The sequence below is a fragment of the Ranitomeya imitator genome, chromosome 2 (assembly GCF_032444005.1).
Source record: "Ranitomeya imitator isolate aRanImi1 chromosome 2, aRanImi1.pri, whole genome shotgun sequence".
NCBI lineage: Eukaryota > Metazoa > Chordata > Amphibia > Anura > Dendrobatidae > Ranitomeya > Ranitomeya imitator.
This window is the reverse complement of record NC_091283.1, coordinates 252,394,072-252,419,834: the sequence shown is the minus strand read 5'-3', so window position 1 is coordinate 252,419,834 and position 25,763 is coordinate 252,394,072. Positions and strand designations below refer to the sequence as shown.

At 42.9% G+C, this 25,763-nt stretch overlaps 2 protein-coding genes across 4 annotated transcripts in view; one reads left to right on the top strand and one right to left on the bottom strand.

Annotated features, from left to right (window-relative positions):
* The window catches only part of LOC138662939 (oocyte zinc finger protein XlCOF6-like), a 69,055-nt gene extending 60,008 nt beyond the window's left edge, over positions 1-9,047 (top strand). The window contains exons 8-9 of the mRNA XM_069748949.1: positions 7,049-7,159; positions 7,952-9,047. The gene's annotated coding sequence lies outside the window, so the exon portion shown is untranslated. The remainder of the gene's footprint in view (positions 1-7,048; positions 7,160-7,951) is intronic.
* Positions 1-25,763, bottom strand: part of LOC138662942 (oocyte zinc finger protein XlCOF29-like) — an 87,419-nt gene that overhangs the window by 17,761 nt on the left and 43,895 nt on the right. The gene's annotated exons all lie outside the window — the stretch shown is intronic.

Here is a 25,763-nt window from a genome sequence, read left to right as displayed (position 1 = left end):
CCACCTGATAAGAGGATCCAGTGGGAAGAGTGGAAGAACTCGTTAGCGGCACTCTCCAACCTGCATGTGCCAAGACCATACACCCCTGTGCCATCTACTGAGATACAGAGCCAAAGACTGTACATATTTGCAGATGCTTCTGTCAAAGCAATTGCCGCTGTTGCCTACCTCAAAACTGTAGACTCCAAATGTCAGTGCCACATTGGTTTCGTCATGGGAAAGGCCAAACTCGCACCACAACCAGAGCACACTATACCCAGGTTAGAGCTTTGTGCCGCAGTCTTAGCCGTTGAGTTAGCGGAGTTCATCGCATCCGAAATGGATATCGACCTGACACAGGCCAAGTTCTACTCAGACAGCAAAGTAGTCCTGGGATATATCCACAACGAAACCAGGCGATTCTACGTTTATGTCAATAACAGAGTGCTACGAATCAGGAGATCAGTTCATCCAAAGCAGTGGCATTACATACCCACAGACCAGAATCCCGCAGATCATGCAACTAGAGCAGTTGACGCAAGTCGACTAGGAAGCACAACGTGGCTCTCTGGACCAAAACTATTGTACAATGAGGAATGTTTTCCAGACACCTTCGAACTTGTAGGAGAGGACTCAGATGCTGAAATCCGCCCTCAGGTGTCTACACTACATACAATGACCTCTGTTATCCAGCTTGGATCTTGCAGGTTCGACAGATTCTCAAGTTGGAAGTCACTTACTCGAGCCATTACCTGCCTGACACATATAGCTCGCTCATTCATGGCTACCAGAACTTGTGGCACAGAAAAATGTAAAGGTTGGCATCTTTGTAAAAATACCTACGTTACCTCCGACTTAAGGTACCTTCACATTAAGCGACGCTGCAGCGATACCGACAACGATCCGGATCGCTGCAGCGTCGCTGTTTGGTCGCTGGAGAGCTGTCACACAGACCGCTCTCCAGCGACCAACGATGCCGGTAACCAGGGTAAACATCGGGTAACTAAGCGCAGGGCCGCGCTTAGTAACCCGATGTTTACCCTGGTTACCATCCTAAAAGTAAAAAAAAACAAACGCTACATACTTACCTACAGCCGTCTGTCCTCCAGCGCTGTGCTCTGCACTCCTCCTGTACTGTCTGTGTGAGCACAGCGGCCGGAAAGCAGAGCGGTGACGTCACCGCTCTGCTTTCCGGCTGACTGACGCTCACAGCCAGTACAGGAGGAGTGCAGAGCACAGCGCTGGAGGACAGACGGCTGTAGGTAAGTATGTAGCGTTTGTTTTTTTTTACTTTTAGGATGGTAACCAGGGTAAACATCGGGTTACTAAGCGCGGCCCTGCGCTTAGTTACCCGATGTTTACCCTGGTTACCAGTGAAGACATCGCTGGATCGGTGTCACACACGCCGATCCAGCGATGTCAGCAGGAGTCCAGCGACGAAATAAAGTTCTGGACTTTATTCAGCGACCAACGATCTCCCAGCAGGGGCCTGATCGTTGGTCGCTGTCACACATAACGATTTCATTAACGATATCGTTGCTACGTCACAAAAAGCAACGATATCGTTAACAATATCGTTATGTGTGAAGGTACCTTTAGAGTTCTCTAGAAATCACATCATCCTCACTGTTCAAAGAGAAACCTACTTGGCAGAAATCCAATGTCTTACTAACAAAGCTCCAATACCAGCGAGCAGCGTATTGAGAAAACTTGACCCATTCATCGACAACAGCGGCCTGCTGAGGGTAGGAGGCCGACTCAAAGAAGCTGAGATAGAGTTTGTGGAGAAATTCCCTCTTATACTTCCCGGAAAATGTCATGTTGCCTACCTAAACGTACAACATTACCACAATCTGGTCAAGCACCAAGGAAGACTATTTACAGAAGGAGCCATCAGATCTGCTGGCTTGTGGATCATTGGTGCAAAAAGACTCATCAGTAGTGTCATCTACAAATGTGTTACCTGCCGTAAGCTTCGTGGTTCAACTCAAACCCAAAAGATGGCTGACCTACCAGCAGATAGACTCAGCCCAGACCCTCCCTTTACTAGCGTTGGTCTCGATGTGTTTGGGCCTTGGTCAGTTGTTACACGTCGTACGAGAGGCGGCCAAGCCAATAGTAAACGTTGGGCAGTCATGTTCACTTGCATGTCAATCAGAGCCGTCCACATAGAGGTCATCGAGTCCCTTGACACGTCAAGCTTCATCAATGCCTTAAGACGTTTTATGGCCATCCGTGGTCCTATCAAGCACATACGTTCAGACAGAGGTACTAACTTCGTTGGTGCAGCAAAGGAATTAGGAATACCCTCAAATCTAAACTATAAGACTCTCGAGAGGTTCCTCAGTGACCAAGGCTGCACATGGTCATTCAACCGTCTCTGGACTCCTCGCCAGAGACGGACTACACCTCAACAAACCTGGGAAACACACATTCGCCAGAAGACTCGCTACACTCATCAGGAGGGCGTTAAACTAGAAGAAGAGGGGACGGGAAGAAAAACATTAGACTCGAACAAAGACGACCCAGGAAAACATACTCAGAAGGGAGGTAAGAACATTTCTAAAACAATCCACAGTGAGGAGATTGGAACAAAACAAAATCCTCTAAACTGCATGCTCGCAAACGCCAGAAGCCTGACAAACAAGATGGAAGAACTAGAAGCAGAAATATCTACAGGTAACTTTGACATAGTGGGAATAACCGAGACATGGTTAGATGAAAGCTATGACTGGGCAGTTAACTTACAGGGTTACAGTCTGTTTAGAAAGGATCGTAAAAATCGGAGAGGAGGAGGGGTTTGTCTCTATGTAAAATCTTGTCTAAAGTCCACTTTAAGGGAGGATATTAGCGAAGGGAATGAGGATGTCGAGTCCATATGGGTTGAAATTCATGGAGGGAAAAATGGTAACAAAATTCTCATTGGGGTCTGTTACAAACCCCCAAATATAACAGAAAGCATGGAAAGTCTACTTCTAAAGCAGATAGATGAAGCTGCAACCCATAATGAGGTCCTGGTTATGGGGGACTTTAACTACCCGGATATTAACTGGGAAACAGAAACCTGTGAAACCCATAAAGGCAACAGGTTTCTGCTAATAACCAAGAAAAATTATCTTTCACAATTGGTGCAGAATCCAACCAGAGGAGCAGCACTTTTAGACCTAATACTATCTAATAGACCTGACAGAATAACAAATCTGCAGGTGGTTGGGCATTTAGGAAATAGCGACCACAATATTGTGCAGTTTCACCTGTCTTTCACTAGGGGGACTTGTCAGGGAGTCACAAAAACATTGAACTTTAGGAAGGCAAAGTTTGAACAGCTTAGAGATGCCCTTAATCTGGTAGACTGGGACAATATCCTCAGAAATGAGAATACAGATAATAAATGGGAAATGTTTAAGAACATCCTAAATAGGCAGTGTAAGCGGTTTATACCTTGTGGGAATAAAAGGACTAGAAATAGGAAAAACCCAATGTGGCTAAACAAAGAAGTAAGACAGGCAATTAACAGTAAAAAGAAAGCATTTGCACTACTAAAGCAGGATGGCACCATTGAAGCTCTAAAAACTATAGGGAGAAAAATACTTTATCTAAAAAACTAATTAAAGCTGCCAAAAAGGAAACAGAGAAGCACATTGCTAAGGAGAGTAAAACTAATCCCAAACTGTTCTTCAACTATATCAATAGTAAAAGAATAAAAACTGAAAATGTAGGCCCCTTAAAAAATAGTGAGGAAAGAATGGTTGTAGATGACGAGGAAAAAGCTAACATATTAAACACCTTCTTCTCCACGGTATTCACGGTGGAAAATGAAATGCTAGGTGAAATCCCAAGAAACAATGAAAACCCTATACTAAGGGTCACCAATCTAACCCAAGAAGAGGTGCGAAACCGGCTAAATAAGATTAAAATAGATAAATCTCCGGGTCCGGATGGCATACACCCACGAGTACTAAGAGAACTAAGTAATGTAATAGATAAACCATTATTTCTTATTTTTAGTGACTCTATAGCGACAGGGTCTGTTCCGCAGGACTGGCGCATAGCAAATGTGGTGCCAATATTCAAAAAGGGCTCTAAAAGTGAACCTGGAAATTATAGGCCAGTAAGTCTAACCTCTATTGTTGGTAAAATATTTGAAGGGTTTCTGAGGGATGTTATTCTGGATTATCTCAATGAGAATAACTGTTTAACTCCATATCAGCATGGGTTTATGAGAAATCGCTCCTGTCAAACCAATCTAATCAGTTTTTATGAAGAGGTAAGCTATAGACTGGACCACGGTGAGTCATTGGACGTGGTATATCTCGATTTTTCCAAAGCGTTTGATACCGTGCCGCACAAGAGGTTGGTACACAAAATGAGAATGCTTGGTCTGGGGGAAAATGTGTGTAAATGGGTTAGTAACTGGCTTAGTGATAGAAAGCAGAGGGTGGTTATAAATGGTATAGTCTCTAACTGGGTCGCTGTGACCAGTGGGGTACCGCAGGGGTCAGTATTGGGACCTGTTCTCTTCAACATATTCATTAATGATCTGGTAGAAGGTTTACACAGTAAAATATCGATATTTGCAGATGATACAAAACTATGTAAAGCAGTTAATACAAGAGAAGATAGTATTCTGCTACAGATGGATCTGGATAAGTTGGAAACTTGGGCTGAAAGGTGGCAGATGAGGTTTAACAATGATAAATGTAAGGTTATACACATGGGAAGAGGGAATCAATATCACCATTACACACTGAACGGGAAACCACTGGGTAAATCTGACAGGGAGAAGGACTTGGGGATCCTAGTTAATGATAAACTTACCTGGAGCAGCCAGTGCCAGGCAGCAGCTGCCAAGGCAAACAGGATCATGGGGTGCATTAAAAGAGGTCTGGATACACATGATGAGAGCATTATACTGCCTCTGTACAAATCCCTAGTTAGACCGCACATGGAGTACTGTGTCCAGTTTTGGGCACCGGTGCTCAGGAAGGATATAATGGAACTAGAGAGAGTACAAAGGAGGGCAACAAAATTAATAAAGGGGATGGGAGAACTACAATACCCAGATAGATTAGCGAAATTAGGATTATTTAGTCTAGAAAAAAGACGACTGAGGGGCGATCTAATAACCATGTATAAGTATATAAGGGGACAATACAAATATCTCGCTGAGGATCTGTTTATACCAAGGAAGGTGACGGGCACAAGGGGGCATTCTTTGCGTCTGGAGAAGAGAAGGTTTTTCCACCAACATAGAAGAGGATTCTTTACTGTTAGGGCAGTGAGAATCTGGAATTGCTTGCCTGAGGAGGTGGTGATGGCGAACTCAGTCGAGGGGTTCAAGAGAGGCCTGGATGTCTTCCTGGAGCAGAACAATATTGTATCATACAATTATTAGGTTCTGTAGAAGGACGTAGATCTGGGTATTTATTATGATGGAATATAGGCTGAACTGGATGGACAAATGTCTTTTTTCGGCCTTACTAACTATGTTACTATGTTACTATGTAACCCACCTCACTCTTCACATATGGGAGGATCTTGGGAACGAATGATTGGTCTAGTACGGAGAATTCTTGACTCCACTCTTCTTCAAGAAGGAGCAGTGAGACTCACCCACGAAAGTCTCATCACCTTCATGGCTGAAGCTGCAGCTATAATTAACGCAAGACCCCTGGTTCCAGTTCCTAACGACCCTGAGGAGCCTTTGTTATTGACTCCAGCTACTTTACTTACCCAGAAAACAGGACTGTCCAGTGCCCCTCCAGGAGGATTCGACGCGAAGGACCTCTACAAGCGCCAATGGAGACAGGTACAAAGTCTTGCAAATACTTTCTGGGACAGGTGGCGCAAACAATATTTGTCTACCCTGCAGCCACGGACGAAGTGGCAATCTACTAAACCTAATCTGAACATAGGTGACCTTGTTCTTGTGAAAGACTGTCAGATTCACCGGAACCAGTGGCCACTTGGTCTAGTTACCGCAACGTTCCCGAGTAAGGACGGCAACGTCCGCAAAGTTGAGCTAAGGATGACCAAAGGGAATGAACCTAAGACATTTCAAGACCGGTATCTGAACTGGTCCTATTGTTGCCTTCGGAAGAAAGGAGTTGTGACATCCGTTGATGCCAGACGGGGAGTGTTCTGTCTCCGCCATCTAATATTGTTGCCCTGATTATTTGCTTGCATAATTGCAGTTTCCTCAGTATACAGTATTGACATATTCATGCCTTTATTCATCTGTGATGCTTTGGCTCCCTCTAGCGGCCAGAGTTATGTTGGCAGTTCAATCTTGTTTTTGTATTATCCATGTCTGATTCTCCTCCTCCTTTGCAATGCATTATGGTAGCTCAGCCTCCATTTCCCTCCATTTTTCCTTTCACTTTCTTCAGTTTGCCTTCAAGGAAAGATGCTTTACTTCATCCCCCTTGCGATTGCATTGCCGGTATGTCTTTATGCTTCCTAGATATTCCTGCTCTATATTAGCTTAGTTTAACTAGTTGTACTCCCAGTTTAGTCACTAGCTTTCTAAATGTTATGCATAATGTATATCATGTGTATTATGTATCTGTTCTATGCCATGCACTGATTCTATGTATATCATTGTTCACAGTTTCACCGCATCAATATACCGCTACGTTTAATAAAGCACAGACTCAACCACAGTCTCCTTATTGGATCCCGGTATAGCGGTTTAGCTGACTGTATAGCTACGTATGAGACTGCCTCAGCTAGTGAGGACAGAACAACTTTAGAGATTTTAGCAGTTTAAAGAACAGATACGCATATCCCTTCTTTTGTGGAAGAACAAGAAAAAGACACATCTCTTGTTGCTTCCCGGGTTGATCCAAAACCTCCCTTTGTTTGTGAAAACAGGGTTTTATGCCATGACTTAAACAGGGAGTTGCGTCCTGTTGTACCAAAAGTTCTACAGGTTGAGTTCACAAAATATAATCATGGGTCAACAGAAATTGTTAGGCATTCTCAGAGAGATATCTTACTGGGAAAAGATGGAAGAGACTGTATAAAGTATTGTGCAATTATGTCTCATTTGTGCCCAAATTTATCCAAGACCAAAAGGACAGAAACCGCCACTACTCCGAACCGCACGTGCAGATGGTCCATGGTCCACATTACAAATCGACTACATTGGACCGTTACCATCACGTAAAAATGGTCTCAGGTATGCATTGGTTGTAGTAAATGTTTTTTTCTAAATGGGTTGAAATATTACCTGTTAGGAAAGATGATGCTTTGTTTACAGTTAGAGAATTAGTTTATCATGTCTTTTGTACTTGGGGATCCCAAGAATGATCTCCTCTGATCGAGGAAGTCACTTTACCGGAAAAATCATGCAAGCCGTTTGTACTATTCTAGGGGTACAACAACAGTTCCATGTACCTTACCATCCACAGTCTGCTGGTATTGTGGAAAGGATGAATAGAACAATAAAATCGAGAATTGCCAAGATGCTATTGGACAAAGGCAATACTTGGGTTGATGCCGTACCTTTTGTATTGTTGAGTGTGAGAGGAACAACTTCTTCCACAACTCAGTTTACTCCTTTAGAACTAATGACAGGAAGAAAAATGCCATTGATTTTTCCACATGAACCATTTTTGTCCACACCTCAAAAAGATGCTGTTGCAAGGTCCAAATGGTTGCAATTGTTGCAGGAAATTTTAAAAACGATTCATCCACATGCTGCATCAAGAATTCAGAGAATGGAGCCACCATATGTATCCAAATTCAAAAAAGGGGCTCAGGTGATGATCAAAACTTTCAGGAAGAATGGACCTTGGGAAAGTAACTGAGAAGGTCCCTTTGAGATTATTGAAACCATGGGACAAGTCATGATTCTTGTGCAACGAGCATCTAATGCGGTCAAAAATACCCGCAGACAACAAAGAGTGTGGGTACATGTCGATCAGTGCAAATTGTATATTGCAAAATAATGATACTGCATTTCTTTTAGGAAGAAATGTATTCCAATAAGAGCTGGAATACGAAACACCATGGCCTTGGTGGAAGGGAATCAACACCAATCCTTCAGGAGAAGACGACATTTCCCAGGAAAAGCTACTATTTGATGGGAATCACATTTCTGCTGCTATGTACTATTTCAACTGTGATCTATGCAGAAGATATTTTGCATCGTGGAACCAACACTAGTGAAGTGAATGAACCTTTCGAAAGAACTCTACATTCGAGGAAACCAAGAAGAACAAGTCTACAAAACCTGATAGATGAAGACATACCGGACAATTCAGTAGATATTACCGGAAACATTTGCATGGGTTATGGTGTAAAATGCTGTATTGAGTTACACTTCATACATGACACTAACATAACATTACATGCTATCACAGGACCTAAGGCTGGGTTTATACAGTTACAAAGAGATTATGTACACAATAATAAGACAGGCACATGGGAATGTAATCCTACAGATGTTTTATACTGGAATATAGATAAGAGGTGAAGAAAAGGCTGTGTGGTCGGGTGATATTGCAAATGATATGATCGCCCCATTTGGAAGAAGCTTTATTGCGAAACGGCGCTTGTTGGACGCAGGAGGCCTCCACACTATCCTGTTTCCACGCACAGGTTCCTGGCATCTATTCCTTTCAGGTAATTAATTTACCCATTGTATTCAGATAGGTGCTATACCGTACACTCCACCTGCATATATAGTGCTTAGTTCACTCCCCAGAGTTCTTCACAGCATATTGCATGCTAACATACTGGGTACCTATGCTTATGGTCTTATGGTTACATGCCCTCTCTAAGATTATATATTACCATCTGTTATTCAACTCTGTGCGCTGCACATCTTGCCTTGGTACTCTTATCCTTGAAGCATTTTTTGACCGCTTAGACACACATGTAATTGATTTATCTAGCTGACCTTTTTGGATTATTGTTAGTACCACAGGACTGTGATAGACTGTGGTTTGCATCCCCTGGTATTTGGAGGTTTCCGTTCCCCCCGCTTTCTGTCTAATTTTATACCATGTGTAAATACACCTTTTTAGAATAAGTTCTGAATAAATTTATTATTTTAAATCGTACTTTCTCTTTCACTTCATTTTTTCTTTTGGTATTTACCATTTGAAAATGTGTTTATACTCCATGTCAAAGTAACTTTAGCCATTGTTAAATATAGTACTATGGGAATAATAAGCTACTAGGTTCTGCTAATATGGTACGAGCTATGAACATAGCGGTAGATCACCATATGTGGTTAGGAGATAGGAAATAGGAACCAATGTAAGGGGGTCGAAATGGTATATAAACCGCCTGCTCTGAGTATGGTGCAGATCTCTCATTTCTTGAGACTCTCCCCATGGAACACATCATACCTCAAGACCATATGTAAGATCAATGCTTGCTTTCTCTTTTATAATCTAATACTTAAAGGGACTCTGTCACCTGAATTTGGCGGGACTGGTTTTGGGTCATATGGGCGGAGTTTTCAGGTGTTTGATTCACCCTTTCCTTACCCGCTGGCTGCATGCTGGCTGCAATATTGGATTGAAGTTCATTCCTGTCCTCCATAGTACACGCCTGTGCAAAGCAATCTTGTCTTGTGCAGGCGTGTACTATGGAGGATAGAGAATGAACTTCAATCTAATATTGCAGCCAGCATGCAGCCAGCGGGTAAGGAAAGGGTGAATCAAACACCTGAAAACTCCGCCCATATGACCCAAAACCAGTCCCGCCAAATTCAGGTGACAGGTTCCCTTTAATTTGTGTGCTATGAACTTATGAATTTACTTTTTCTTCATTTTTGTAACCAGTTTTTGAATGGACATTAAACAAGATTTGTTTTATCCACACAATTCAATTTTGCTTTTCTTTTCTATCCTCACTGTATTATTACTTGAAAAAGTAAGGAAGAGTTATTTTTTCTAACAAAGAGCTGTTCAGTTTTCCATTTCAAGATTCAGAACTCTCGGCAGGTCAACTTGAAGTGGTGACAGCTGAGATCGCATGTAGAGATGCCCAAAGCTTTGACCAACCTCGGTCACATGAAGGCGATGATGGGAAAGTATCAGAAGATGTGGACGATGATGAGACACAATTGCCAGAAAGTCAGGAGGAGGAGCAGGGTGTGGATGTGGAAGACTAGGTGGTGGATGACTATGTGACTGACCCAACCTGGCAGGAGGACAAGCAGAGCAAGGGCAGCAGCACACATGAGGAAGGAGGCATATTACCCCAACAGGCAGGAAGAAGCAGTGTGGTGGCCCCAGACAGAAGGCGTGCATCCGTTCCCCATAACACCAACATGAGGGAAGTTGCCATTCCAACTGTTGGATCTTCCCGAGTCTGGTTATTTTTTAAAGACTGCCGATAACCCCAAACAAGCCATTTGCAGCACCTGCCATGCCCGCATCAGCAGGGGTAGCAAAACAACCAGCCTGACCACCACCAGCATGATCAGGCACATGGCAGCAAAGCACCCGACTTTATGGGCCAAACCCCAGGCTCCAGGACCAATGTCTGCAGGTCACACCACTGCTTATTCCACTGTTTTGCGTAGAAGCCAATCGCCAGTACACTATGCATGTGAAAATTCCTCTATCTCTGTACCTGTTGTGGCCCACAGTCATGCAGCAACATCATCAAGCCCGTCCAAGTCCTTTTCCCAGCACAGCCTTCAGCTGTCTATAGCCAAGTCTTTGGAACGCAAGCAGAAATACCCAGCCAACGCCCCACAGGCCACAGTCCTCAATTCTAATATTTCTCTTCTGCTTGCGCTAGAAATGCTGCCTTTTAGGCTTGTTGAGATGCTTTCCACAACCTGATGGCGGCGGCCGTCCCAAGGTACTCGGTCCCCAGTCACCACTATTTCTCCCGGTGTGCCATACAGGCATTACAACAGCATGTGTCCCACAACATTACCCATGCCCTCAACAATGCTGTTACAGGGAAAGTACCTAACCACAGACACATGGATAAGTGCTTGTGGGCAGGGACAGTACATCTCACTGATGGCACACTGGGTTAACATAGTGGGAGCCAGGACCCAGTCAGAACTTGGGATGGAACACATCCTCCCCACGCCGAGGATTGCTGGCCCTACATCAATCAGGGTTGCCCCCACAGTCTAGAGCTCCTGCACCTCCTCCTCTTCATCCTCCATCTCTGAAATCAACACATCAGCCAGAAGCCCCAAGCACTGCCTCAGCCAAGTGGCAACAGGCTGTGCTGAAGCTAATTCGCATAGTTGACAAACCGCACAATGCAGAAGAGTTGTGGATAGTGCTGAAAGAGCAGTCAGATGTTTGGATGACACCACTGAACCTACAGCCAGGTATGGTCATGTGTGACAATGGCAGTAACCTGGTGGCGGTTCTGATCCAAGATGAGCTCACACACGTACCTTGCTTGGCACATGTGTGTAACCTCATGGTTCAACATTTTCTGAAAAGCTACCCAGAGCTGCCAGATCTGCTAGTGAAAGTGTACCATCTGTCTGCCCATTTTAGAAAGTCAGCTACAGCTTCAGCCGCCCTTGCCGTGCTTCAGCAGCGTTTGCAGTTTTCAGCTCACTGGCTGGTGTGTGATGTCCCCACGCAATGGAACTCTACGCTGCATATGTTGGAAAGGATTTGTAAGCAGAAGAGGGCAGTTGTTGACTACCAACATCAACAAGGCCATGGATATTCAGGTCAGACTCCATACATAAGACCTTAGGAGTGGACATGGATGTCAGACATATGTATCACCCTCCAAAACTTTGAGGACTGCGCCAAGACGGTGAGTGGTGCAGACGCCATAATTAGCATCACCATCCCTCTTCTCAGCATTCGGAAAACTTCTCTGCTCACAATTAAAGAGGATGCATTGCAGGCAGAGCACAAAGACATGGAGCAAGGAACCATACAGGGGGATTACACTCAGCCCAGCCTCATGTCTTCTCAATGTGCATTGGTAGACAATGAGGAGGAGGAGGAAGAACAGGAGCTAATTTCATGCGCTATAGATGGTACTACAAGCACATCTGTATTAGCGTCTGTTCAGCGTGGATGGCCTGAGGACAGGGAGGATGAGGAGGAGGACAGCATGGTCAGTCGTCCTGTTGTTGAGGACACGTAAGTCTTGCCTGTTAGCTATCTTGCACGCATGGCTGACTTTATGTTGCACTGCGTTTAACATGACCCTCGCATTATAACAATTATTTTGGATGACACTCATTACTGGTTAGTGACACTTCTAGACCCACACTACAAGGAGAACTTTCAATCTCTTCTACCAGAGGAAGAGAGGTGTACTAAAATGTTGCAGTACCAGAGGGCCCTTGTAGCAGAATTACTCAGAAAATTCCCATGTGAGAATGCTGGCAGCAGAGTTGTTGTACAACCAAGGAGTCCAAGCGAGAGAGACAGAAGTACAATCCAGCACAGGCAGGGGAACAATGGCAAAGTTCTGGGACAGTATTCTCAGACCCTCCCATCGTACTGGCACAGAGCCAAGGGATGCTCTCACAAGAAGTGCAATGTTTGAGAAGATGCTGAGGGAGTACCTTGCAGATCGTACAAACGTCCTCCGTGATTCCTCTGTGCCTTTTAATTATTAAGCTGGACACGTGGCATGTACAGGCTCTCTACGCCTTGGACGTCCTGGGCCTGCCCTGCTGCTAACGTTCTGTCAGAGCGGGTTTTTAGTGCCGCTGGTGGAATTATTACTGATTAGCGCATCCACCTCTCAACTGAAAATGCTGACAGGCTGACTCTTATCAAAATGAACAAGGGCTGGATTGGGAAAGATTTCTGTACACCACCAAGTGAAAACAGGGAAACATAACCTCTAATACATTCTATTTTTGGGGGAGGTGTATTCTCATGCACCTTTTCCAAATCACACATGAGTATACGCTTCCAGATTTGGTCTGTTTGGTGTTATCTTCCAACTTATCCTCATCCTCATCATCCACAACCAGTAGAGCATCAGGGGAATGGATTCTGTGATGCCTAAGTCACAAATTTTGGGGGGCATGGGTGTCTGTGATGCCCATAGTATCTTTTTTTTAAAAATGTACCCCCCCATGGGGAAATGTTTGTCAGCCCATACAGTTAGTGTATGGGCATTACAAGTATAGGAGACCGGCTCCTTTAAATTGGGTCTACTTTTCAATTAGGCTTTAGCAATGTCTCCTCATTCTCCACCACTAGATAACCAGGGTTCATGTGTTCCGTGCTGCTACAGACAGTACATTTTTTGGCAAGGGTGTCTAGAATGCCCATAGTATGTTTTTAATCAATGTATCCCCCTGGGAGAAATGTTTGTCACAAGTGTAGGTGAAACGCTCCTTTCAATTGGGCCTGGGTTTTAATGAGGCCTTCCTCCACCTCTCATCATTTTCCACCAGTAGATAACAAGGGTTCATGTGTTCCGTGCTGCTACAGACAGTGAAATTTTTGCCAAGGGTGTCTAAGATGCCCATAGTATGTTTTTAATCAATGTATCCCCCTTGGGGAAATGTTTTTCAGCCCATACACTTAGTAAATGGGCATCACAAGTGTAGGAGACACGCACCTTTCAATTGGGCCTGGGTTTTAATGAAGCCTTCTTCCATCTCTCATTATTTTCCACCACTAGATAACCATGGCTCATGTGTTCCGTGCTGCTACAGACAGTAAAATTTAGTACCCATGAAGAAATGCTTGTCAGGCCATGCACTAAATTACAAGTCTCAGAGACCCACACCCCTACATTGGGCCTTCTTCTTAACTCGGTTTCCTGCAATGTCTCTTCCTTATCTACGATGACATGACCTAGGTGAATGTGTTCTGTACTGTTACAGGCCACAGAATTTTGAGCAAGGGGGCTGTGATGGTAATAGTATTTTTAAAAATATCTGAAAAAGGGCCTTCCCCCACCCCCCCTTGCTTCCTCCTCATAAAGTCCAGCAAGGAGGTTAATGGAATGCATGCTGCGTTCCACAAGCAAGACAGACTGGTATCACATGGTCGCTGATGTGCAGACTGCGCTCCACCAGTGACACTTGTTACCGGAAGCCTATACTATCTTCTGAGAAACAAACCGCTGATACATACAAGCGGCTGACAGCTGCCCTGCTACCCCGTAAGTCAATGAATGACTTCCGGGATTACGGCGTACGGCGTGCGGAATATAAGGACCCTCTGTTGAAGCGCATTCAGCACTTTTTCATTACAAGCTGCCTGGTGCTTACCGCTGGCATTCCCCTGATGAACCCCTTTGGACCGGCAATGGGGGGAAACGGGTCGGTATGGGGCACTAGTCCCCGGGAGATAAGTGGACATTATTGATTACACACCTATGTGCTGATCATGAGGTGTCTGTTACCTTTTTGGTTGGGATGAATACTCCGACAACGCGGTTGTGGCTCAATACATAATAATGCCTATAGAGATGGTCACTGTTTTCATCTATATTGGATGGCTTTGCCTGCCTTGACCCAATGCGACTTGTGGCTTATTTTGTGACCACTTTTGGCAAGAATTATGAGCTGTGTAATCTTTTGTATTGACATCATGTATAAATGCCCTAACCTGATGGTTTGATGACTATTAGCACCTGAGTATATTCACCTTGCCTAAAGGATGGTTATGACACATAATGGGTCTCCTAGCTGTTAAGTTTGCCAGTTGTTTCGACTCCTCTATCCATCATTGAACCTGAGGTATCATCCTCTATCAGCCAATTCTTGCCTAGTGTCAATCCGTTTCACATCTATACATAAATATAAGAATTGTGGATAAAGACGAGGCGTTTTTGAAATATATTATACCCTCTTTGATTATCACTTGTTATTAGCCTATTGAGCCTATCCTAGAGTTATTCCGCTCCGCCTCTGGAACCACAACTTTTAGATTCAGATAAGGACCTAGGTAACTGCACGAACAGCACTTTAGACATTATAGGTGTTTGGTGATGGTGGTGGCTTTTTGATAGGGATTCCTGTTGAGGGTCCTGAGGGTCAGCCGACGGTGAGCGGGGGTGCCATATCATTCCCAGGGTGCCAACCTCCGCTGCCAGGAAGGGCCGTCTATACGGTGAGGCACCTCTATCTTCCCTAGTCCATTCCCTATGCATTTAATAATTTGTGGCTCACGTATTGACACTAATTATGGTACCTAAACCTCTGTGGTGTACAATAAACTTTTCAGTCTGTATGCTATTTAATTTACAGCATAGATCCTCAACTTTCCCTATTTTTTAGGAAAGTATTTTTGGTTGTTCATACTTTTAATCATTATTATTAAAAGGTATTTTTTAGGGTTTTTTGTTTTTTCAATGGTGACAAGATGGCCTACCTGCACTTTACTTTCCTATGGTGAAGGTCCTCTAGACACCCGGATAGTCGGGAACATTGGATGCCCTCTGCGTCTACCCACTATTCTAACAATGGACGGTCTCTCCGCAATCATCTCCTACCTGCACTTTACTGTCCTATGGTGAAGATCCTCTAGACACCCGGATAGTCGGGAACATTGGATGCCCTCTGTGTCTACCCACTATTCTAACAATGGACGGTCTCTCCGCAATCATCTCCTCCTCTATACACTGATTACAGGGAATGATGACTTTTTTTCTGGGACAGACACAGATCAAATGTGACTAATATTGCAGTGTGAATATAAACTTAGATTATTTTCCTCATTTTTTCTGACTTTACATTATGGATTGTTAGTTGTTTGGTGCTTGTTTTTTTTGCGTAGTGTCGGCCTGTCTGATCTCCATGGCAATGAGTCCATCCAGTGTCCTTCCGTACACTCCCCCTTGGAAACACCATCCAATTGGAGGTGCCCAGAAGCGGAGTTACCCGGGATGGTGTGTGACGCTGTTTCCTGGATCCCACACATGACACCACCCGGGGGCCTCACAGATGCATTTACCCACATGGGGTATACTCGCTCTCTGGGAGCTCTGATTGGCATTTGCCCTAGGACGTTCGGTTTACACCAATAAGCCATCAGGGGTATGTCCCAACTACTATTAGGTGTCACGCCAATAACATGACCCTGGATAGGAAAGGGTGGTATAAACAATAACCACCTATGTGATTGGCTTACACCGGCAGACTCATTCATGTGTTCCATAGATGTGACCGGGGAACAGCCCTAATTAGAAACACTCCCACTGTATCCCAGAGTTACTCACCTTGCCTGGATTAGTGCAGGGCCTTGGTTGTTGGAAACACTTATCCATACCCTCTGAGGAAGCTGACGTGGCGAAACACGCGCAAGAGGGAATAGTGGTAAATATTTCATCCTTATCTGTATACCACTGGCATGTCGTCTATAGGATTTGTAATCTCCATCTCTTGTTAGGATGTTTACTCCCTTACACTATATGGGCTGTACTGTATTTCTGGAGAATTCCATATAGCACTTACTGCACTTTATATCTCTTATTATTCCAGGAATGTAATGCACTGTTAGCGCTTTATTTTCTTACTATTTATACCCATTGCTCTGTGTCCTCTCATTATAGGAGCTATTCATTTATAAGTGCACAGTATCTATTGACCTTATAAACTGATATCAAGTGATATATCTACAATTTGTTTACATATATCTATGTATGTATTTATCTTATACTCAATAAATACAGTTGTGCTCAAAAGTTTACATACCCCTGCAGAATTTTTGCTTTCTTGGCCTTTTTTTTAGAGAATATGAATGATAACACTAAAACTTTTCCTCCACTCATGGTTAGTGGTTGGGTGAGGCCATTTATTATCAAACTACTGTGTTTTCTCTTTTTAAATCATAATAACAACCCAAAACATCGAATGATCCTAATCAGAAGTTCACATACCCTGGTGATTTTGGCTTGATAACATGCACAGAATTTGACACAAATGGGTGTGAATGGCTACTAAATGTAACATCCTCACCTGTGACCTGTTTGCTTGTAATCACTGTGTGTGAATAAAAGCTGAGTGAGTTTCTGGGATCCAGACAGACTCCTGCATCTTTCATCTAGCAACTGAATTTTCTGGATTGTGAATCATGAAGAAAGCAAAATAATTGTCAAAGGATCTACGGGAAAAGGTAGTTGAAGTGTATAAAACAGGAAAGGGATACAAAAAGATATCCAAGGAATTGATAATGCCAGCCAGCTGCGTTCAAACTGATTAACAAATGGAAAATCAGGGGCTCTGTAAAAACAAAAATGTCATCCACAACTGCCAGGAAAATTGCTAGGGATGCAAAGAAAAACCCACAAATAACATCAGCTGAAATGCAGGACTCTGAAAACTAGCGGTGTAGCTGTCAAGATGCACAATAAGGAGGCACTTGAAGAAAAATGGGCTGCATGGTTGAGTTGCCAGAAGAAAGCCATTACTGCCACAAAGTATCTCACCTACAATACATGACACAGCACAGAGAGAAGCCTCAAAACTTCTGGAACAAGGCAATTTGGAGTGATGAGACCAAAATTAAACTTTTTGACCACAACCAAAAATGTTACATTTGGAGAGAGGTCAACAAGGCCTATAATGAAAGGAACATCATTCCTACTGTAAAGCACGGAGATGGATCGCTGATGTTTTGGGGATGTGTGAGCTACAAAGGAAACTTGGTCAAAGTTGAAAGAAAGATGAATGCAGCACATTATCAGCAAATACTGGAGGCAAATTTGCAATCATCAGCCCGGAAGCTGCGCATGGGATGTACCTGGATGTTTCAACATGACAACGATCCAAAACACAAGACCAATTCGGCCTGTCATTTGCTACAGCAGAACAAAGTGAAGATGCTGGAGTGGCCATCTCAGTCTTCTGACTTCAATATCATTGAGCCACTCTGGGGAGATCTCAAGCGCGCAGTTCATGCTAGACAGACCAGCAATTTGCAGGAACTGGAGGCTTTTTGCCAAGAAGAGCAGGCAGCTTTACCATCTGAGAAAATAAAGAACTTCATCCACAAGGACCACAAAAGACTTCAAGCTGTCATTGATGCCAGAGGGGTCAATACACGGTATTAAGAAATGGGGTATGTGAACTTTTCATCAGGGTCATTTGTACTGCAGAGGTTGCTTCACTCCCATTGATGTGGGCTCCGGCGCTAAGCCCACATCTTTCCTGGGACATATCAGCTGTTTTGAACAGCTGACATGTGCCTGAATAGCCGTGGGTGGAATCGCGATTCATAGCAAGTAATTCCATAGCATCATAGCAAGTAATTCTACAGCACAGAGGCGATCTGATCATCGCCTCTATATGGCAAAGCTGATCAGGCTATGGCAGCTTCTAGTCCCATGGAGACTATTGAAGCATGCCAAAAGTAAAAAAAGTAATGTTTTTAAAAATATAAAAAAAATGTAAAAGTTTAAATCACCCCCTTTCGCCTTATTCAAAAACAAAATAAAATCAAAACATACACATATTTGCTATCGCCACTTTCAGAATCGCCAAAACAATAAAAAAGGATTAACCTGATCGCTAAACAGTGTAGCAAGAGTCAAAATGTCAGAATTACATTTTTTGGTCCCGGCAAGATTGCCTTGTGCAGGCATGTACTACGGAGGACAGAGAATGAACTTCAATCCAATATTGCAGCCAGCGGGTAAGGAAAGGGTGAATCAAACACCCGAAAACCCCGCCTCTATGGCTGAAAATTGTTCCCTCCAAATTCAGGTGACAGAGCCCCTTTAAATAAAAAAAGAACCTAGACATGTTTGATGTCTATGAGCTCGTAATGACCTGGAGAATCATAATGGCAGGTCAGTTTTAGCATTTGGTGAACATGGTAAAAAAAAATGAAAAAACATTGTGTAATTGCACTTTTTTGCATTGTCACCACAGTTGGAATTTTTTCACCATTTTCTAGTACACAACACAGTAAAACCAATGATGTCATTCAAAAGTACAATTCGTCCCTCAAAAAACAAGCCCTCACATAGCCGTATTGACTGAAATATATAAAAGTTATGGGTCTGGGAAGAACAAAAAACAAACGCAAAAACTAAAAAGGGCAGGGTAGATGGGTAATATTGAGCTTTTACCCCCCTTGATGCAATCTTTATTCATGTGGAAATCATATATATATATATATATATATATATATATTTATCCCTTTTTAATAAATTGAATTGGTCTTCAGGGTTTTATAGTAAAATCATGGCCATCACCATCTTCTTGGAAAGCCAGCGTAGGGGTTAGGCGGTCCACGCTCTTAGTGACCATTTGTTTAACACAAAGAAATATACAGGAAACCACAGACATGAAAATAAGGATTACCATAATAATTGTACCAATCTGTGCCAACCATTTCTGCCATTCCGTCATCTACCCAAACCAAGTATCCCAAAGATCATCAACTGAATTTTCTTAAGTTCCTCAGATAAGGATTCAAGCTTTTTTAAGGCTAAGGTGACTGTTACAGATCTGCAACTCAGGACTAGGGTAGAAGGGGAAAAGCTGACCCTGCACCAGGACTAGGCTGAAACCCTACAATGGAGTGGGCGACCTATTCCTTGTGAATAGACCCACCGACGTTTCCTAGGCTAAACTCAATCGAAGACCTACAGGTAGGGGGAAAGGGTGTTGGTAAAGAGGGCAAGGACACACTCCTCCAATTCAGGGATTAATAGGGAACAGATCCCAAATGGGGCCTGGCTGCTGCACACACATAACAGTTGGTCCTATTTTGTTGTTGTGCAGTGTACCTCATCCACTCAACCCAGGCGTTAACATCTGTATACCCAGTCTCTATAGCAAGTGTATCCTCATAAGTGGGGTTCTGGATTGCAGTCATGCCATAAAAACACAAACATGTTGAAGAAGTGGAATCCATGGTATTCCAGATTTGCCCTTTCCTGAGACTCCAACATACAGTATCTTTAAATTGGGAATTGCCTGTTGGGGTCTTTCCTCCTGACTATAATATGCCCCCAAAAGTATACTCTCCTACATCATTGGGTGATGGATCCTCAATACTGAGTATCAAAGGATAAAATTTTGTCCTGCATTGGTCACTAGAGTCGGACTTGAATAGCGTCATCTGCGTAAGCAAGGACTTCCCTTTACTACTCTCTTGTTTGAAGGCAGGGGTCGGTTTATATCCCCACTCTATCACTTGTATCCCATCCTACAGATTTCCAAGAACCACAGTTTTTATTTCTTCTTTCCCAATTACCACAAATAAAGAATACAAACTGTTCTGTCTTTGCCGAGAGTCGTGACACTCCTGGCTCCCCACACCCACTTCCCTGTATTATGTCACAGGTATCAAACCCATATGTAGCCACCACTGTACTCGAGGAATTGTACCAAAAAGTAATAATTCTCTTTTCTTTAATTACAGCTACCTGTTACCCATTTTCTATACATAACAGCATTAGGTAGATGATGGCAAGGATATGTATTACTCGGGTGGTTAGTCCACTTTTTTAATGTTAGGCATGAGTTAGGCATGAGTTAGTTAGGGTTGGAGTTAGAATTGGTGGGTTTCCACTGGTTAGGTACATCAGGGAGTCTCCAAACCCGACAGCAAATTTTGCGCTCAAAAAGTCAAATGGTGCTCCCTCCCTTCTGAGCTCTGCCGTGTGCCCAAACAGTGGTTTACCCCCACATATAGGGCATAAGCGTACTCGGGATAAATTGGACAACAACTTTTAGGGTCCAATTTCTCTTGTTACCCTTGTGAAAATAAAAACTTGGGGGTTAAAAAATCTTTTTTGTGGAAATTTTTTTTTTTCACAACTCTGCATTATAAACTTCTGTGAAGCTCTTGGGCATTCAAAGTTCTCACCCCACAACTAGATAAGTTCCTTGGGGGGTCTAGTTTCCAAAATGGGGTCACTTGTGTGGGGTTTCTACTGTTTAGGTACATCAGGGGCTCGGCAAAGGCAACATAATGCCAGCAGACCATTCTATCAAAGTCTGCATTCCAAAACGGTGCTCCTTCCCTTCCGAGCTCTGCCGTGCACCCAAACAGTGGTTTACCCCCACATATGGGGTACCAGCATACTCAGGACAAGTTGGACAACAACTTTTGTGCTCCAATTTCTCCTGCTACCCTTATGAAAATAAAAACTTGGGAGCTAAAAAATCTTTTCTGTGGAAAAATTTTTTTTTTATTTTCACGACTGCATTATAAACTTCTGTGAAGCACTTGGGCATTCAAAGTTCTCACCACACATCTAGAGAAGTTCCTTAAGGGGTCTAGTTTCCAAAATGGTGTCACTTGTGGGAGGTTTCCACTGTTTAGGCACATCAAGGGCTCTCCAAACGCGACATGGCGTCCGATCTCAATTCCAGCCAATTCTACATTGAAAAAGTAAAACGGCACTCCTTCTCTTCCAAGCCCTGCGGTGCGCCCAAACAGTGGTTTACCCCCACATATGGGGTATCGACATACTCAGGAGAAATTGCCCAACAATTTTTGTGGTCTAATTTCTCCTGTTACCCTTGTGAAAATAAAAATTTGGGGACAAAAATCATTTTTGTAGAAAAAATGTGATTTTTTATTTTCACGGCTCTACGTTATAAACTTCTGTGAAGCACTTGGGGGTTCAAAGTGCTCACCACACATCTATATAAGTTCCTTAAGGGGTCTAGTTTCCAAAATGGTGTCACTTGTGATGGGTTTCAATGTTTAGGCACATCAGGGGCTCTCCAAATGCAACATGGTGTCCGGTCTCAATTCCACATTGAAAAAGTAAAACGGCGCTCCTTCCCTTCCGAGCTCTGCCATGCGCCCAAACAGTGGTTTACTCCCACATATGGGGTATCAGCATACTCTGGAGAAATTGCACAACAACTGTAGTGGTCTAGTTTCTCCTGTTACCCTTGTGAAAATAAGAATTTGTGGGTGAAAAGCTCATTTTGTGTAAACAAATGCGATTTTTTTATTTTCACGGCTCTACGTTATACACTTCTGTGAAGCACTTGAGAGTTCAAAGTGCTCACCACATATCTAGATAAGTTCCTTAAGGGGTCTAGTTTCCAAAATGGTGTCACTTGTAGGGTGTTTCCACTGTTTAGGCACATCAGGGGCTTTCTAAACGTGACATGGCATCCAATCTCAATTCCAGCCAATTCTGCATTGAAAAAGTCAAACGGCACTCCTTCACTTCCAAGCTCTGCCGTGAACCCAAACAGTGGTCTACCCCCACATATGGGGTATTGGCATATTCAGGAGAAATTGCACAACAAAATTTATGGTTAGATTTCTGTTTTTACACTTGTTAAAATAAAAAAAAATGGTTCTGAAATAAACTGTTTGCAAAAAAAAGTTAAATGTTCATTTTTTCCTTACACATTGTTTCAGTTCCTGTGAACCACGTAAAGGGTTAATAAACTTCTTGAATGTGGTTTTGAGAACCTTGAGGGGTGTAGTGTTTAGAATGGTGTCACACTTGGTTATTTTCTATCATATAGACCCCTCAAAATGACTTCAAATGTGATGTGGACCCTAAAAAAAATTGTTTTGTAAGAATGAGAAATTGCTGGTCAACTTTTAACCCTTATAACTCCCTAACAAAAAAAAAATTGTTTCCAAAATTGTGCTGATGTAAAGTAGACATGTGGGAAATGTTATTTATTAACTATTTTTCCTGACATATCTCTGTGATTTAAGGGCATAAAAATACAAATTTTGAAAATTGCAAAATGTTAAAAATTTTCGTCATATTTCCGTTTTTTTCATAAATAATCGCAAGTAATATCGAAGAAATGTTACCACTAACATGAAGTACAATATGTCACGAAAAAACAATCTCAGAATCAGCAGGATCCGTTAAAGCGTTCCAGAGTTATAACCACATAAAATGACAGTGGTCAGAATTGTAAAAATTGGCTCGGTCATTAAGTACCAAATTGGCTTTGTCACTAAGGGGTTAAGTGTCATTTTAACATTAATTAGCACATTTTACTGGATAGGCTTCCGGCCAACCAGAGAAGAGATCTACACATACTAGGACATATTCATACACTCCTACCTTGGGTAGCTGTATGTAGTCAGTCTGCAATCTCTGAAACAGGTAGAGAGGCCTGGGTGTCGCTTTCTTAGGGACTTTTACTGCTTTACCTGGGTTGTGCTGTCCACAGATGAGGCATGACTGTACGAGTTTTGTGGCTGCATAACTGAACCCAGGAACGATCCAGAAGGCATCTACCATGGACACATGTGACATTTTGAGGTGTGACTGGGGCCCTATGTTTCTTGCGCCATGATTGGGAACAGGGACGCTGGTATACACATTTCATCCTTATTCTCCCATAGTCCTTCTGAGTTCAGCTAGGCTCCCATTCTCCCAGTGTTCCTTCTCTGGGCAGTTGGAGGGATTTCAGGACATCTAGGCTCAGTGTGGCTGGAATACGCTGACTCTTTGCCACCGTCCACTGCTCCCTAGGCCGCCTTTCTGCTACTTTAGCAGCCTCATCCCCCCTTCTGTTGCCCTCTACCTCCACGGAGTCACCGTTCGTGTGTGCTTTTACCTTGACGATGCCAACCTGGACTGGTAACATCAATGCCTCCATTAATTGTTTCACCAGCTCTGCATTGTTAATGGGCTTACCGGCTGATGTATGAAACGCTCTGCTTCTCCAGATAGGGCTATACTCATGGGATATTCCCCATCCATAATTCGATTCTGTGTAAATATTAGCGACTTTACCTGCAGCAGCTCTACACGTCTCAGTGAGTGCCTTCAACTCTGCCTCCTGCGCTGACATGCGAGGAGCGAGTGGTTCAGCTCAGATTACCTCATGTGAGGATACTACTGCATATCCAGTGTAGAATCGCCCATCCTGGTGGTATCTGGAGCCATCTACAAAAATAAAAACCTCAAAATATGCATTAGGAACAGGTTTATCATGGACATGTGTAAAACCCACGGTCTCCTGACTCATCTATGCAGTCATGTTCGTGCGTCACGACAGAGTACTCTTCCTGGACTGACATGTGTGGGGTCAACGGTTCCATGCTGTTTCATGGACCAACAGCATATTCGGCGTAGAACTGGTCATCCACACAATACTGCAAGTGTGCTGTATTTTGTTACCTTATCCCCTCTGTGTCTGTTCCTCTCCCCTTGTGTTTTTTAGCTGTAGTGGCTAGACTAGCTTCCTAAGCCGGCCAATGCACTAGCAAAGGCAGTTTAAGGTGACAGTTTAGGACAAGGTATCCTGATGTCGGCAGGGATAAGGACCTGCATAGGGAGTTAGGTGAGATCAGGGACAGGCTCAGGTTGAAGCTCAGGAGGTGATCGTCCCTGGTTCCCTATTGTCAGGGCCTTCCTCTCCTCTATTCCATCAGTGTTGAGTTTCTGAATTTTTTGGTGACCGACCAATCACTGGGTCGTGTCACACTGGGCCAGTCACTCCGTGATATATTCATACTAAATAATGGCACAGATCTTGCATACATTATGATTGCACATATCCCTAGTCTTTATAATGATATTGCACTCATTCCTTGACAGACCGCAGCATGGTCATTACTTAGAAGCTACTATTGATCTTTGGAGCAGGTACGTTTTCCCTGAGTGGTACATATTGGGCCGTCTGAAAACGGAGTTGTGCCTAGGACAATTTGCACTACTAATTAACAGCTGTTACAATACCAAACTAGGGCAGTCCCTATAGGAGAAAAACACAAGAATTATACTGTATTTTCACATACTATCTATTCCTGACACTTGAGTGGCGTATAAACTTACAAAGTATATAGTTTGAGGTCTGGGATCTGCCAATATGTGGCTGGTTTTCTGACTGTTTGGGATAACATGATACATGATTTTAGGTTTCTTTTGTCTAGTTTCACTTAAATATAGGTCAATATTAAATAGTCTCCTGATGAGTCGCCTTTGGCGAGGACGATGAAACTCGTAGAAATGAGAGGCTTGGAGAGTGAGTGAGTGAGTATACGTTACCTCACCCTATGTAATGAAATGTGGGGTACATGTTTTTTGTATTGGTCACCTACTGACTAACCTTCAGGGGATAAATTATGGGTATAGTTTTACATTTGGAATTAATAAAGTTTAGTTTTATCCTTTTGTCAGGAAACATGAGGAATGACAAGAGACAACCCATTTAAGAAGATTCAGTTTTGGATAAAACTATTCCAACATTATGAACATAAAAAAAGCATCTCCCCATGTGACGTCTCTGATGTTTATTAACCCCTTTACCCCCAAGGGTGGTTTGCACGTCAATGACCAGGCCAATTTTTACAATTCTGACCACTATCCCTTTATGAGGTGATAATTCTGGAACGCTTCAACGGATCCTGGTGATTCTGACACTGTTTTCTCGTGACATACTGTACTTAATGATAGTGGTAAAATTTCTTAGATAGTACCTGCATTTATTTGTGAAAAAAACGGAAATTTGGCGAAAATTTTGAAAATTTTGCAATTTTCAAACTTTGAATTTTTATGCAATTAAATCACAGAGATATGTCACACAAAATACTTAATAAGTAACATTTCCCACATGTCTACTTTACATCAGCATAATTTTGGAACCTAAATTTTTTTTTGTTAGGGAGTTATAAGGGTTAAAAGTTGACCAGCAATTTCTCATTTTTACAACACCATTTTTTTTTTAGGGACCACATCTCATTTGAAGTCATTTTGAGGGGTCTATATGATAGAAAATACCCAAGTGTGACACCATTCTAAAAACTGCACCCCTCAAGGTGCTCAAAACCACATTCAAGAAGTTTATTAACCCTTCAGGTGTTTCATAGGAATTTTTGGAATGTTTAAATAAAAATGAACATTTAACTTTTTTTCACAAAAAATTTACTTCAGCTCCAATTTGTTTTATTTTA